The sequence below is a fragment of the Ostrea edulis genome, chromosome 4 (assembly GCF_947568905.1).
Source record: "Ostrea edulis chromosome 4, xbOstEdul1.1, whole genome shotgun sequence".
Classification (NCBI taxonomy): domain Eukaryota; kingdom Metazoa; phylum Mollusca; class Bivalvia; order Ostreida; family Ostreidae; genus Ostrea; species Ostrea edulis.
Window position 1 is genome coordinate 52,930,447 of NC_079167.1, and position 15,627 is coordinate 52,946,073.

General features: G+C 37.4%; 1 protein-coding gene across 2 annotated transcripts in view; it reads right to left on the reverse strand.

Annotated features, from left to right (window-relative positions):
- The window catches only part of LOC125669771 (NADH-cytochrome b5 reductase-like), a 22,419-nt gene extending 6,814 nt beyond the window's left edge, over positions 1-15,605 (reverse strand). For both annotated transcript variants that reach the window (XM_048904529.2, XM_048904528.2), the window contains exons 1-2: positions 15,523-15,605; positions 1-273 (exon numbers count right to left, since the gene is read on the reverse strand). The exon at positions 1-273 is cut by the window's left edge and continues 495 nt beyond it. The gene's annotated coding sequence lies outside the window, so the exon portion shown is untranslated. The remainder of the gene's footprint in view (positions 274-15,522) is intronic.
- Between the last annotated feature and the right edge of the window lie 22 nt (positions 15,606-15,627).

The window sequence follows — 15,627 nt, forward strand, 5'->3', positions numbered from 1 at the left end:
CACAAAAACAGCACAGATACAGACTTCAGAGAAAATCAGAAGTGTAGAGCTATTTATGTGGTGAATTCTGGTTAACTTTCTGTGGTTTGGTCATGCTCACTGGCATATCTAGCATCAGACATGTCCACCAGGAGTGGCCCTCCCTCACTGTGCATTTGTTGGACGTGGTCTTACTTTCTTGCTCCCTGTTTTCAGTATTGTTGACACCATTTGTCTCATCCTCTTCATCGCGCTTCCGCTTACAAGAAGCTGAATTCACAGAACTATTCATCTCTAGAAAATCAGGAAAATAACACACATTATGTTGGTTCAAGTATTTATAATGATATCTTAAAACAAGAGGCCCATGGGCCACATCACTCACCTGAGTCACCTTGGTACATATTCAAAGATTTGCCCTATATATTTGCATGTAAAACTTTGATCCCTATCCCATGCAACCATTGTCGGATACCCACAGTGAACTAAATTTTTACTCATCACCCATGGGCAAACTCGCCGAAATATCGTCGTAAAATATGCTAATATGTTGATTATAGACAACCAATCAGAAAGTTGGAACTCTTCAATTTTGAAAATATGTTTATAAGTTTGCTATTTATGCTAAATATCTTGACGCCCGTTAAATCGTGCAAATTTTGTTTTAAAACGATTAAAGACAAGTTGTACAGGTCACTTACATCAAATACCAGTCAAAAATTATATGGGAGTACCTTTCTCAAACTGCGAAATGCACCAGTGAGTGGATTTATTTGCAATCGGTGTGTTAACGATGGAAAAGTTTTTGTCATTGCCGAACATACATACGTAACATAAACTTTGATTCGTTGATTTGCCATCGTGACTCTATGCAGTATGCAGCCAATCAAATGACCCACGCATATTAATTACATACGATGATTCTTCGGTGAGTTTGCCCACAGATGATGAGTAAAAGACAAGATCACCCGAGGGTATCCGATGATGTATCCCAACCTACCCCCTAGGACCATGATTTTTACATACTTGAATCTACACTATATCAGGAAACTTTTATGCAAATGTAAACTTTTCTGGCCCAATGGTTCTTGAGAAGATTTTTAAAGACTTTCTCTATATATTGGTTTGTAAAACTTTGATTCCCTATTGTGGCCCCATCCTACCTCCGGGGGCCATAATTTCAACAAACTTGAATTTGCACTATGTCAAAAAGCTTTCTTGTAAATTTGTACTTTCCTAGCCTAGTGGTTCTAGAGAAGAAGATTTTTAAGATTTCCCCTATATATTTGTATGCAAAACTTTGATCCCCTATTGTGGCCCTATCCTATCCCAGGGGGTCATGATTTTAACAAACTTGAATCTGCGCTATGTCAAAAAGCTTTCATGTAAACTTGTACTTTCCTTGCCCAGTGGTTCTTGAGAAGATTTTCAAAGATTTTACCTATACATTCGCATGTAAAACTTTGATCCCCAATAAAAATGTGGCCCCAACCTATCCCTTGGTGTCATGTTTTAACAAACTGAAATCTGCACAATGTCAGAAAGCTTTCATGTAAATTTCAGCTCTTCTGGCCCAGAGGTTCTTGAAAAGATTTTTTTAAAATGACCCCACCCTATTTTTGCATTTTTGTGATTATACCCCCCCCCCCTCCTTCCTTTTGAAGGGGACACGGTCCATCTTTGGACAAACTTGAAAGCCCTTCACCCAAGAAAGCTTTTTGTCAAGTTTGGTTGAAATTGGCCTAGTGGTTCTGGAGAAGAAGTTGAAAATGTAAAAGGTTTGCAGATGGACAGATGACGGACAACAGGCAATCAGACTTTCAGCTCAAGTGAGCTAAAAACTGCTACTTTATAAATATGTATAAAATAATGGTGTGGATACCTGCAGGGAAATCATTGTATAGTAGACACACAGTAGAGAAAATACATTATACCAGCATAGGAGTTATTGCCTTTGACAACATTTTTCAAAATTTTAAATGATTGATTATTTATGGAAAATTTAAACTTGTTCAATATCAATAGTTTATCAGATTTATTAGTCTATGTTACAAAGTTGATATTCACAGAGAAAAAAATGACAACTGCAATCTGTCTCCAATGACCTCTAAGTCTGTCCTCGACTCCCACTTGTTCAAATTACACAAATACTAAAATGATCAATACTAAAACAACAGAGCAATAAATTGTACCTTCACCTGCAAGACAATCTAATCAAAATTAGATCCTTTGATCCGCTCTCCTATGGTAGCTACACTAAAATGTAGATCGTAGGTGAGTGGATCAAAGGATTTAATATTAATTATACATTGACTGCAATGACTGGCAAGATTCATTATAAAGATTTATGTATCCTCCATTGGATTTTCACAAAATAACAGTCCTCATGTTACACTTCTGTATATAACACGCAACTGATTTTCTTATACTACCTGCCTGGGAGATATGCATAAAGTTAAGAAATCAGAACAGTATCACTGAATAGCATTACTGTAACCAGGTCACGCTAAAAGAACAATACTAATGAGATCCATCTCTCTCCCATCATTAACACAGTTGCATAGCAAAAGCTTGATTAGAAAATTTACCAAGGGTATATTTATCAATGAAATATTTTGAACAAGAGTACTGCAAACAGTAAATCATATGCCTGTCAGTGACCAGGGATCGAAATTAACTTTTTCTACCACAGGCTAATTTTAGCCTGTGGGTAAAAAATCCACAGGCTAAAATGTAAACCTACAAGCTAAAATAAAAATAATAAAGCAGTGCTCTTTTTTATATATTTTTTTAAATCAATGATTTTCCCTATCATTACTGAGCCTAGTGGGTCAACAGGCATCCTTTGGACAAGACACTAAGTTACGTAAGTCATATGGTGCAATGTCTAGGTCTCTTGATTATCGCACCTCTAACAGTCTAATCCACAACTTGTTTACCGCAGGTCTAGATCCAGTCTTCCAATTTCATGCCACATCAGGGTTGTCACTAGTGATTTTTTAAAGCGAATAGAGGACTCATGGTTTTATAAGCAGCACGATCATGAGTCCTATGAACTTTTTTGATTATAATCAACTACGTGGTGAGCAATGTACTCATGTCATCACTACAACCCGACCTCAATGTGACAATAAATTTAGATAGGACATTCTCATGATTCTGATAAAAATAACTACGGGAAGACTTGGTAAAACATAGACTCCGATATTTTTTTTTTTAGATAAATGAATAACAAAAACCTCATACTTGGAAATATTCAATTTAATCACCCCAATAGGTGAACAGGACTCGTGGCACATGTCGATATGCGATGTCCGACCTCTAAAGCATTTGTTTGACTCCGAGTTTCTTAAAACATCATAAAAGAAAAATCCGGATAAGAAAAGCGAATAGCGCATCACCGTATAAAACGGATACAATACGATCATAGTTTGTAAGTCACCACTCGCTAAGATTTTCGAGTGTCCGTGAATTTTACTCGCTATTTTTCAAATGTACTCGCATTTTGCGAGTATTTCTCGCTAATTTCGAGCCCTGCAGTGATGACAAAATTTCAGCGCAATATCTGTATCCATAATGAGAAAAAGTCCAGGAAACTATTTGACCTACTTTTAGCCCTAAAGTAGGTCATGGTGCACCAATTCAGGTGAAATGCAAAGTGAATCTGTATTTCTCTGAGAGGAAGGTTGTGACTACATTTCAGGGCAATACCTACATATCCTTAAAAAAAATTCTGGAAACCTGTTTGACCTACTTTTAGCCATAAAGTCGATCACAATGCAACAATCCAGCTGAAATGCAAACTGAACTTGTATTCCTCTGAAAGAAAGTTTGCGACTAAATTTCAGGGCGATATCTGTATCGGTGATGATAAAAAGTCCAGAAAACTGTTTGACCTACTTTTAGCCCTCAAGTAGTCATCATGGTGCATCATTCCAGCTGAAATGCACACTCACTCTTACACTTCTTGAGGGAGAAATTCTGACCAAATTTGAACACTGTACATGCATCCGTTACAGGAAAAATAGGGCATCGCTAAACTGGTACATGATACGCCCGCATACATTATTGACCCAGGAATTTGAACAAGTAAGAAAGGATTATCCACAAAAGGATTTCGTTGGAGTTGCAATAACAATATATTTTGCATTAAATAAATCTAAGTCGAAGGGTTATAACTCCTTCTAAAATAGTGGGACAGCATTCCCCTTGTAATATGCACATTGTGATCTTCCTTTGTACTAAGTTTCATTGAAATCCCCCAAAGGATTTAAGAGGAGTTGCGAATACAAGGTACTTGCATAAAATAAATCTAAATCCAAGGGCCCTAACTCCTTCAAAAATAGCGGTGCAACATTTCCCTTGTAATATCCACATCTCCACATTGTGATCTTTCTTTGTACTAAGTTTTATCAAAATCACCCAAAGGGTTGAGGAGGAGTAGCGAAGACAAAGTAATTTGAATAGAAAAAAAACCTAAGTCCAAGAGCCATAACTCTTTTTAAAAACATTGGACAGCATTCCCCTTGCAGTATGCACACCTCCACAGTGTGATCTTTCTTTGTACCAAAATTCCTTAAAATCCTCCAAAGGCTTTAGGAGAAGTTGTGAAGACAAAGTATTTTGAATAGAAAAAATTAAGTCTAAAGGCCACAACTCCTTTAAAAAACACTGGACAGCATTCTCCTTGCAATATGCACAGCTCCACATTGTGATCTTTCTTTGTACCAAGTTTCATCAAAATCCCCCATAGGGTTTAGGAGGAGTTGTGAAGACAAGATACTTGCATACAATAAATCTATGTCCAAAGGCCCTAACTCCTTCAAAAATAGTGGTACAGCATTCATCTTGTAATATGCACATCTCCACATTGTGATCTTTCTTTGTACCAAGTTTCATCAAAATCCCCTAAAAGCTTTAGAAGGAGTTGCGAAGACAAAGTATTTTGATTCGGGGGAAAAAAAAAACAAGTCCAAGAGCCGTAACTCCTTTCAAAAATATTGGACAGCATTCCCCTTGTAGTATGCACACCTCCACATTGTGATCTTTCTTTGTATCAAAATTCCTTAAAATCCCCCAAAGGCTTTAGGAGAAGTTGTGAAGACAAAGTATTTTGAATAGAAAAAATTAAGTCCAAGGGCCACAACTCTTTTAAAAAACATTGGACAGAATTCCCCTTGCAATATGCACACTTTCACATTGTTATCTTTCTTTGTACCAAGTTTCATAAAAATCCGCCAAAGTGTTTAGGAAGAGTTGCAAAGACAAAGTTAAAGGGGCAGACGGACAGACAGATGGATGACAGTGGTATAGCATAATACGCCCGCATTTTTAAGTGGGCATATAAAAAAGTCAGTATCAGTATCACATTTAAATTTTTTGCATTAAACGACATTAAAAGTGCATTCTAAGTGATCCCCTTTGCTCCATTGAAATATATTGAACTATTTTTAAAAAAAAATATGGACAGTCAGCATAATAATTTTGATAATGTTACATACTGAATTTACTATGCCAAAATAAAAGTCAGAATTTTGACAAATAGAACACTCCCTTCAGGTCGTGCACTATCTGTCAAAACCCTCACTACAATTTTGGCATTGAGTACTCAAACAGAACATTATCATATAACCATAAACAATTCAAAATTCTGTCATAGTTTATAACTGCAATTTCCTATGTGGCTGAGGATGAATTATAATGAATAAGCTTGACAATGTTCTTTTCTTGATATTCCATAAGAGAGTTCAATTTGCCAGCATGAAAGATCTGAGGCCTAGGAATAAATTCCAGTTTCTAAGCATTTAATCCTTACAAAAAAAAAAAACACTCTCAAAACATTTCAGATTGACAACAAACTTTGCAAAATGAAAATCTGGACATTAATCAGTCAAAACATCTAATGCCAGGCTTAAAATGAAATTATCAATGTCCATGAGTAGGTTCATCTCTGTCAGAGGTATTGCACACACCGAAGCAAGCCAATTTGCCCAATCGAGATAGCACTAAGTCCTTGGAAAATCTAAACATATATTGTGCTTGAGGACTATGTCTCCTTGTAACAAAAGTTTATGTGATATATTGCATACATTATCTCAAAGCATCATGTAACTTTAACATGTATCAATACCTACTTCTCCTCCAATACAGGGTTATGAGGGTTTCACCACCCACTTCTTTATCTTCTGATTCAGAGTTACAAGGGTTACAGACACTTGTTTCACCACCCACATTAACCCTTGTGACATTTGTTACCAAATTACAGAAGTTTTAGACTGGGAAAGTTCAAACTGCAAGATTTCTTTCCACATTTGCTACTTGTATCCATTAAAGGGCATGGACACAATTTGAGCTGAAAAATTTCAAATTCTATTTTCCCATTTTAATCTGGTCAGATAAAATCTGAATGTCAGTTGTTGAGTTACAGGTGAGATACAGATATTGTGGGCCCACTCTACCCCTAGGGGCCATGAATTTAACAACTTGAATCTGCACAATGTCAGGAAGCTTGCATGTAAATTTGAACTTTTTTGGCCTAGTGGTTCTTGAGAAGATTTTTAAATGACCCCCCCCCCCTTGCATTTTTGTGATTATCTCTCTTTTGAAAGGGGCATAGTCCTACATTTGAACAAACTTAAATCCCCTATACTCAAGGATAATTTTTAACAAGTTTGATTGAAATTAGCCTGCTGGTTCTGGAGAAGAAGAATTTTAAATGTCAGTTTATTTTCACCATTTTGCTATTATTTCCCCTTGGAGAAGGGCATTGCCCCTCATTTGAACAAACTTGAATCCCCTTCACCCAAGGATGCTTTGTGCCAAGCTTGGTTGAAATTGGCTAATTGTTTCTGAAGTAGATGATGAAAATGTGAAGTTTACAACAACAACGGAAAGTTTTGATCAGAAAAGCTCACATGAGCCTTTGGTTCAAGTGAGCTTAAAAAACCAAGGGATCATCGGTATCTTCTCATGGCCTGATATTCTGCCCCATACACAATGCATATCAAGGATGACCATGGGCAATTGAAGGAGAAATATCTTCTTCATGTAAAAAACTGTATTTTTACACTTTTTCATTCACCTTATCCATGAATTAGAAGAGAAGTGCAATGTTTTCACAATAGGGAATTCACTTTGTTGTGTTAGTATCAGGATTTAAACCTTTTGTGAACTTAGTCTGGTGTGGTGCTAGCCTTTATACAGGTAAATCTGAATTGTGTTCTGTTGGTAAACTTTTCTTGAGTACCAAGAGATTTGGTGCCGAACAAAGCGAGGGACCAAATCGAGTGGCAAGAGAAAAGTTCAACAACATACTTAGTACATGTTTCACACAAGACATGAAAAACTCTTTGTGGTCTCTAATTAATTTATTATGACCCTTTCATATTTTTTATCCTTTCATCGAAATTACCAGTATTTTTCTTGATTGGTGTAATTTTGTATTGGCTGGGTTTGATAATTAGTGCCCTCAAGGGGAGTTTACCTGTATTCAACAGCCAGGTGAGGGTGCACAGTGAGTAGTTTTCAAGTATTATGAGGTTTTTCGTAAACATTCAATATATCTTGATCCATGTTTCAAGAGTGTCTGCCATGTCCTTTCAAATGGATTTAAGCTACGAAATTATTAAAACTATTATACTGGACATTTTCGGGCATGATGGAAAATACTTCTATGCGTTTCCTAGATATCATTTCTGAAAATTATCTTGAAAACAGACTATTTGGGTGACCAACAAAAATGGATCATAAATGCTAATAGAGTGATATATAACTGTTCCCGTGTCTTTCAAATTTGTTTCAAATGATAGATTACTGGATGTATCACTTTGTGACCAAAGCCCGAACACAAGATTGTGAGTACACATTCATACTATTTTCAGGAACTTGAGGAAGTTTTAGTAATGGGGCAAAACAGATACCTCAGAGAGAGAGAGAGCATGTCTGTTCTCTTGGTCACCCAAGCCATCCAAATTTTTGTGTTTTTGTTTTAATATTCCATGCTCCATATCAAGTCTGGTAATTGACACACCGCATTCAGAAAGTGCAATGCCCTTCCTTGATTGTTACCAATCATTGATAATTATTGGTCTAATAATTAGAAATACAAAGGCACGGTTACCCAACCATGAAGCTTGGACTTGGGGTGTACCAAGTTATTTGGTACATGCAAAAATCTTTTGTTCGAGGTGTGAAACATGTACTAAAGATAAATCTATAGAAATTCTGCATTGGTTATAAATGTTACCTAGCTATCAATAGAAAGGTTATCATTATTCAAAATTACTTCTAACAAATGAAAAAAATTACATTCACATGAAATGCTGATCCTCATTTATACACATGGATATCATAAACTGACATGACAAACACCAATCTGATTAACATTAGACTTGTAAATCTGCTTTTCTACTAGATGCCCTGGCCATATTCAGAAAGGGGAAAAAAAAAATTCTTCATTAACTGCATTGAAACCGAGCTAAACACCAAAATAGGAAATAATGATGTCAAGGTCATAAAATAATCCGACTTAACTCACTATGAGTTAAGTCCAGTTATTGAAATGAACAGAACATGTATTTGTCCAGGCAAAGAAACATAACTCTCGCATTCGATAGAATTGCGCGGTTTTGACACTATCCCCCCAAACACCTATCGTGACACTTTCCCTTTTCTAACCCGCGTATATCTACTGCGCAAGAGCGAATTGCTAGTTCCTTTTGAGTTCCATGTCGACGAAAATACAAATTGTCTTGATCACGAAATCCAATTCAACACCATCGCCCGTCCTCGACTGACTTCCAACATATTTGGGTAAAGTAAACACATATATAATTTGCGGTACGTATTTATGTTCTATTATTTTTGCTTAATTTGGTAGTTCAACGCTTTTATTCATGGGTACGGGCTTTTCAAGGCGACTTGCTTCATCTACACCGCCATTGTACACGTCGGGTCGGCATCATGGTCGGTTCTTAACTAAAGGATAATTTGTTATTATTCAATTAACTCTAAGTCATTTAAGCCTTGCTATTCTATTTCCAAACATCCACTGTAATATCTAACATTAATTTTTGTTTTTTCAAACTTGTCTGTAATATCGCAATTTTCATTTAGGTCTACTTAGCTAACCACAACACGTGCTGATTCTTATATTCCTCTTATAATATTGTTTAACTTCGTAGAAAATGTTGCAACATACGAAACGCCCTTCCAAATCACCTTATGCCAGACCGGCACAACACCCTGCACTTCGTTCATTGCCCACACGGACTTCGACCCCTGCAATTATTGCCCAGACTCAACCCCGTTCGACAACCCAACCCCAAGTGGAGAACCAGATAGAGGACACGCCTCTCGCTCAACCACTAAGGCAGCCTCCCAGCCTCATCACGGAAACAACTGTATCCACACAGCCACCAGCAGCACCTGAGACACCCTACATAACAGGTGAAAATCCTCTTATAAGCATCACTGATGAGCTTGGGGTTCACGTCCCTCAAGCCATCAAAGATAAAATTTGGGCAAAACAATATGTTGATTTGTCAAAACTTCTCGATTCAGAATCAGAAAACGGCCATGATGCGCACAAATTTTCAATCATAGAGGGTCAATTAGTTGCAGAACCCAAGGTCAAACATATTAAAATTGCCACGATCGATAACTGGATCGATGCGGTTTTAATATTCGCAAGTATATATCTCGCTAGGCACCCTTCCGACATCCAGGCCATCTTGAAATATATCCATACCATTCGCATGGCACATGGCCGCCAAACAAATTGTAACTGGCTCGAGTACGATAGGCAGTTCAGGCTAAAAATCTCAAAAAATCCCACTATCTCCTTTGGTTCCATTGATGCTGAGTTATGGCTCATGTATATGCAATCACAGGTCTCCTACTCATCAAATCACTCAAAAACTGCATTCAAGTGTTTCGATTATAATTTTAAAGGTTCATACCTTAAACCACACTGCACATTCCAACATGTTTGTATGCACTGCAACAAGTCTCATCCCCGCATACACTGTTGGTCATTCAACTCTCCTCAATCCAAGTCTACTACCCCAACTCCCCCTCGTCCAAACACGGCTCAAAACTATCCCCCACAAAGTAACGATTTTCGAAATTACAAACCAAAACATTCTTTTCAACCACAGCGGACGAGATTTAATCAACCTAGGTTCAACTCCAATTAAGCGCCCAGTACTTGCGAAATATTTAGCACTATATCCAAATACCGAAGATGCCCAATTTTTGCTTAACGGTTTCTCTTTCGGATTTTATTTGAACTACTCGGGTCCTAGAGTTTACCTACATCCGAAAAACATGAAATCAGCAAGCGAGCATGCAAATCAGTTATTGACTATTATTGAAAAAGAAATCGCATTAGGACGTATAGCTGGACCTTTTTCCAACCCCCCTTTCCCCAATTTCCGTTGTAACCCTATAGGCGTTTTGCCTAAGAAAGACGGGGGTTGGAGGTTAATTTCAAATCTATCGGCACCTGTAGGTATTAGCGTTAATGAGCATATTGACCCCATTTTGTGTTCAGTTCACTATGCTTCATTCGACCAGGCAATTTCCTTAATACAAACCTCGGGTAAAGGGGCGTTACTTTGCAAGATGGACTTGTCTAGTGCATTCAGACTTTTGCCAATTCATCCATCAGACTTTGCTTTATTAGGCATGTGTATTCGAGACCAATATTACTTTGATATGTGTATGCCGTTTGGGTGTGCCATCGCTTGTTCAACATTCGAAAAATTTTCATCATTCCTCCATTGGCTAGTAGGCCGAAAGGCACTCAATCAAAATCTCACCCATTACCTTGACGATTTCTTGTTCGTTGGTAAACAAAATACTTCACAATGTTTAGATATTGCCAATAATTTTCAGGCAACTTGTGAGGAATTAGGCGTTCCAATAAACCATAAAAAAACACAAGGCCCGATCACACGATTGTGTTTTTTAGGTCTGGGAATCGATACGGTAGCACAGACCATTTTTATACCAGACAATAAGATTCAAGAACTTCAGTCCAAACTTCATGCGTTAGTCGCTTTAAAAAAGGTTACCCTTAAAGAAATGCAATCATTATGCGGCTCCCTCAATTTCTTTGCTAAAGCCATTCCAGGCAGCAGGGCATTTAACCGCAGATTCTATAACTCCACCATTGGCATACGGAAACTTTACTTTCTAATCAAAGTTACACAAGCAATCAGACACGACGCAAATGTTTGGCTCAATTTTCTCGAGCATTACAATGGGTATTCCCCCTTTCCAGAATTACATTGGTCTACTAACCAGGCCCTTAACCTCTTTACCGATAGTTGCGGATCCTACGGCGGAGGTGCAATTTTTCAGAATCATTGGGCAGTAATTTCCTGGCCATCTTCATGGGGTAACGAGGTATGACGGGATATTACTTTTTTAGAGCTAGTTCCCATCTTATTAGCTATTTGGGTCTGGGCTGATCATTTTAAAGCAAAGAAATTGCTTATAAACACCGACAACATAGCTTTGGTACACATACTAAATTCTCAGTCTAGTAAGTCTCAGCGCGTCATGTCTCTCTTAAGGCCACTAATATTGTTATGCCTGAAGTACAACATCCAGATTAAATCCACTCATATATCGGGCTATAAAAATTCCATTGCAGACTCTATTTCTCGATTTCAGTGGGAAAAATTCAGGACCCTCGCTCCACATGCAGACAAGAATCCAGCCCTCATACCTCCGGCATTATTGACTCTTTTAGACCTCAAGTAGATTGTTTGCTTGACGTCGCCATAGCAAAAAACACAGCATCAACTTATCAAAAAGCCCTAAACTCTTTTCTGAACTTTCGTATCAAATATAAATTGCAGTTATGTTGGCCCCCACCAGTTGACCAGTTTATTAACTATATTGCTTTCTTGAGTGCCAACAAAGTATCGTTTTCAACCGCTAGGTGTTACCTAAGTGGCATTAGTTACAAAATTCAGTTAGAGGGCGGTATTGACAATACTAGGGCATTCATAGTAAGGAAAATGCTAGAGGGATTCCATAGGCTGAACCCAGCAAAGGATACCCGTTCCCCTATCACTCTTCGTATACTGAACCAGTTAATACCTATCCTGCCTGTAGTTTGTTCAAGCTCATACGAAGCCACTATGTTTTCCACCGCTTTTCAGTCGGCATTTTTTGCATTGTTGCGGGTTGGCGAAATTACCTTCACTAGTCATGCCACTCCTACACTGTTGTACAATGACGTATCAATAGGCGATGAACATATTTCGTTGTTTATAACTGGTTCAAAAACGGATCAATGCAATAAGGGTTCTACTTTGCACATTCCACTGAACTCCCAAACAGATTCATTGTTCAAGCACTTGCACAACTTTTTGTCCATTAGACCCCAATCACGTGGCCCATTTTTCTGCCACCTTAACGCCAAACCGCTCACTAGATATCAATTTACATCATTATTGCACAGGTCTATTGAATTTATCGGTTTAGATACCTCTATTTTTAAGTCTCATTCATTCAGAATAGGTGGAACTACCCATTTGTTTTTACAAGGAATCCCCGAAGATGAAATTAAGGCTAGAGGCAGATGGAAATCTGACGCATTTAATTCCTATATCAGAGCCTAAAGTTTAAATTTTTTAGTATACCTGCAACATTTCGTGTTCTAATTGAATACCCAAGTTTGTAGGTTCCCGTACTACTGTCTGGATCATTGGCTCTTCCATTATTAATCATGCTGCCCGCCACGCAGAAAAGCATTTCGGAAACCAGCATATGGATCTACTACAGCACAATATCTCAATTTTTTGGTCCGGTAAGAGCGGTATGGTGTGGGAGGAGGTGGAGCCAATAGTTAAAAGTATTGTTCAAAAAAGGGGCAAACCTGACGTTATATTAATTCATGGTGGGGGTAACAGTATTGGTACAATGCCCTTGGCTAGATTGCAAAAGTTCATGAAATTAACTTTTGCAAATTTACAAACTTTTCTTCCACAAACTCGATTCATATGGTCCCAAATTCTCCCCAGGCGTTACTATAGACATATGTTCTCAAATATTGCAGCCGATAAAGCACGTAAGCGTATCAACAAATCTTTAGCGCCATTTGTAATAGCACGCAATGGCGCATACATAAAATACCCAGGACTTCAACAATGTTCTTCCACGTTTTATAGAGACGGTACGCATTTGTCGGATATTGCTCAGGTTACGTTTTTAAACACCATCCGGGATGGATTGCTTAGCATCATCCAAAGAAACGCTCGAATATTTCCTTAACCACACGGCTATTTGATAAGCAGTCTCCCTGTTATGGCTCGAGCAAAATTTTGCCCGCTCGTGGAGGATGTCTTCATGTACGTAAATATTCCTCATACATACATGAAGACATTTGGCCGAATTTTGCTAAGCCTGCCACAGATTTTGTTTCATTCCAGGTCCGTGGCTAATAATTAGGCTTATTGACATTGCATGATTGATATTGATTGATTGACAAATTGAAATGATTGATTGATTGAAATGATTGATTGATATATTGATTGATTGACACATTGGTGGAATGAAATATTGATTGATTGATTGAAAATATTGATTGATTGACACATTGGTGAATTGAAATATTGATTGATTGATTGACACATTGGTGGATTGAAATATTGATTGATTGAAAATATTGAGTGAATTATTGATTGATTGACCGAAACATGGATGGACTATTGATGCTACAACATAACTATCCAAAAGTCGTTGTAGATCATGGATTTATACATACTGATGTTTTGTATTAATATGAACATTGTCGTTGAATTGAAAATACGTTTTTATTAAGTAAAGCCATGACAAAGACTGCCAATATGTGTTATCGTTCTGTTCTATTGAAATAATCCGACTTAACTCACTATGAGTTAAGTCCAGTTATTGAAATGAACAGAACATGTATTTGTCCAGGCAAAGAAACATAACTCTCGCATTCGATAGAATTGCGCGGTTTTGACACTATCCCCCCAAACACCTATCGTGACACTTTCCCTTTTCTAACCCGCGTATATCTACTGCGCAAGAGCGAATTGCTAGTTCCTTTTGAGTTCCATGTCGACGAAAATACAAACCCTCCCTACCCTCCCCCTTTTTCATAACATACATGCATATCATCCTTTTTGCGTTTTCGCTGTCTCCCTTTTTGTGTATTTCAGGATTCATTTTGTTCACGCCAACGTGCCTCGAATATCTGCCTTCACGAAGCGTCATGGCTCTACAACTTATGAGGTGTCAGTGGTCAATGATGGTCAATTGCCGAATTTTGCTAAGCCTGCCACAGATTTTGTTTCATTCCAGGTCCGTGGCTAATAATTAGGCTTATTGACATTGCATGATTGATATTGATTGATTGACAAATTGAAATGATTGATTGATTGAAATGATTGATTGATATATTGATTGATTGACACATTGGTGGAATGAAATATTGATTGATTGATTGAAAATATTGATTGATTGACACATTGGTGAATTGAAATATTGATTGATTGATTGACACATTGGTGGATTGAAATATTGATTGATTGAAAATATTGAGTGAATTATTGATTGATTGACCGAAACATGGATGGACTATTGATGCTACAACATAACTATCCAAAAGTCGTTGTAGATCATGGATTTATACATACTGATGTTTTGTATTAATATGAACATTGTCGTTGAATTGAAAATACGTTTTTATTAAGTAAAGCCATGACAAAGACTGCCAATACGTGTTATCGTTCTGTTCTATTGAAATAATGCCACAGTATTAAATAGCTACCACTAATATGTATCAGTGTATAAAGAGTTTCCATAAAAATATTGTCAATAGTTGCTTTGAAACCGAGCTAAACACCAAATATTGAAAAGTGAGGTCAAGGTCAAAGTAAATGTCAAGGTAAAAACATATTGATGCAGTTGAAATACAATGTATGTATCAGCATGTTAGGTTTAATGAAAATATTCTTTGAAACTTAGCTAAACACAGGTCACGCTAAACACAAAGTGTGACAGAAGGACGGAAGACAAACATGACCACAGGTATCTGAATTTTAGTCGATGAGAAATGGAAAAAAAAAATTAAAAACTGTATCAATATATATAAATATTAAATACACCAGGTATGCAACGACATTTTGCCCCCCTCCTCGATTCGAGTCAAGATTTTATTATTAAATTCGCCGAAACAAAGTTGAAACCTATATTCGACACGGTTAAGGTTAGAAATGATTTTCTCTCTCATCCGTCCGATGTTGGTGACGGCGGGGCCAGGTCTACACTCTCTTGCAATAATCCAACAACGGACATATTTTAACGGTATTTTGTCGAATATTCCCACCAAGGCCTGACTACCATATGTGTGATCTAGAGAACGGCGGATAAGATGCTCTTGTGAATCAACCCCTAACATGGGCGGAAACGTACTCTTAACAGTTTTAAAAGCGATGTACACTAGGCCTATACTTTAAACTTGTCATTTACATCTGAAAATGCACGTGATTTTTTTATTACCTCAATATCATGTAAAAGTCATGGTCGATGGTGTGCCTGGAAACTCTTAAATCGAAACGGGAAGTATACAATGCACGATAAAAAGAAACAATCAAAATTATAAAA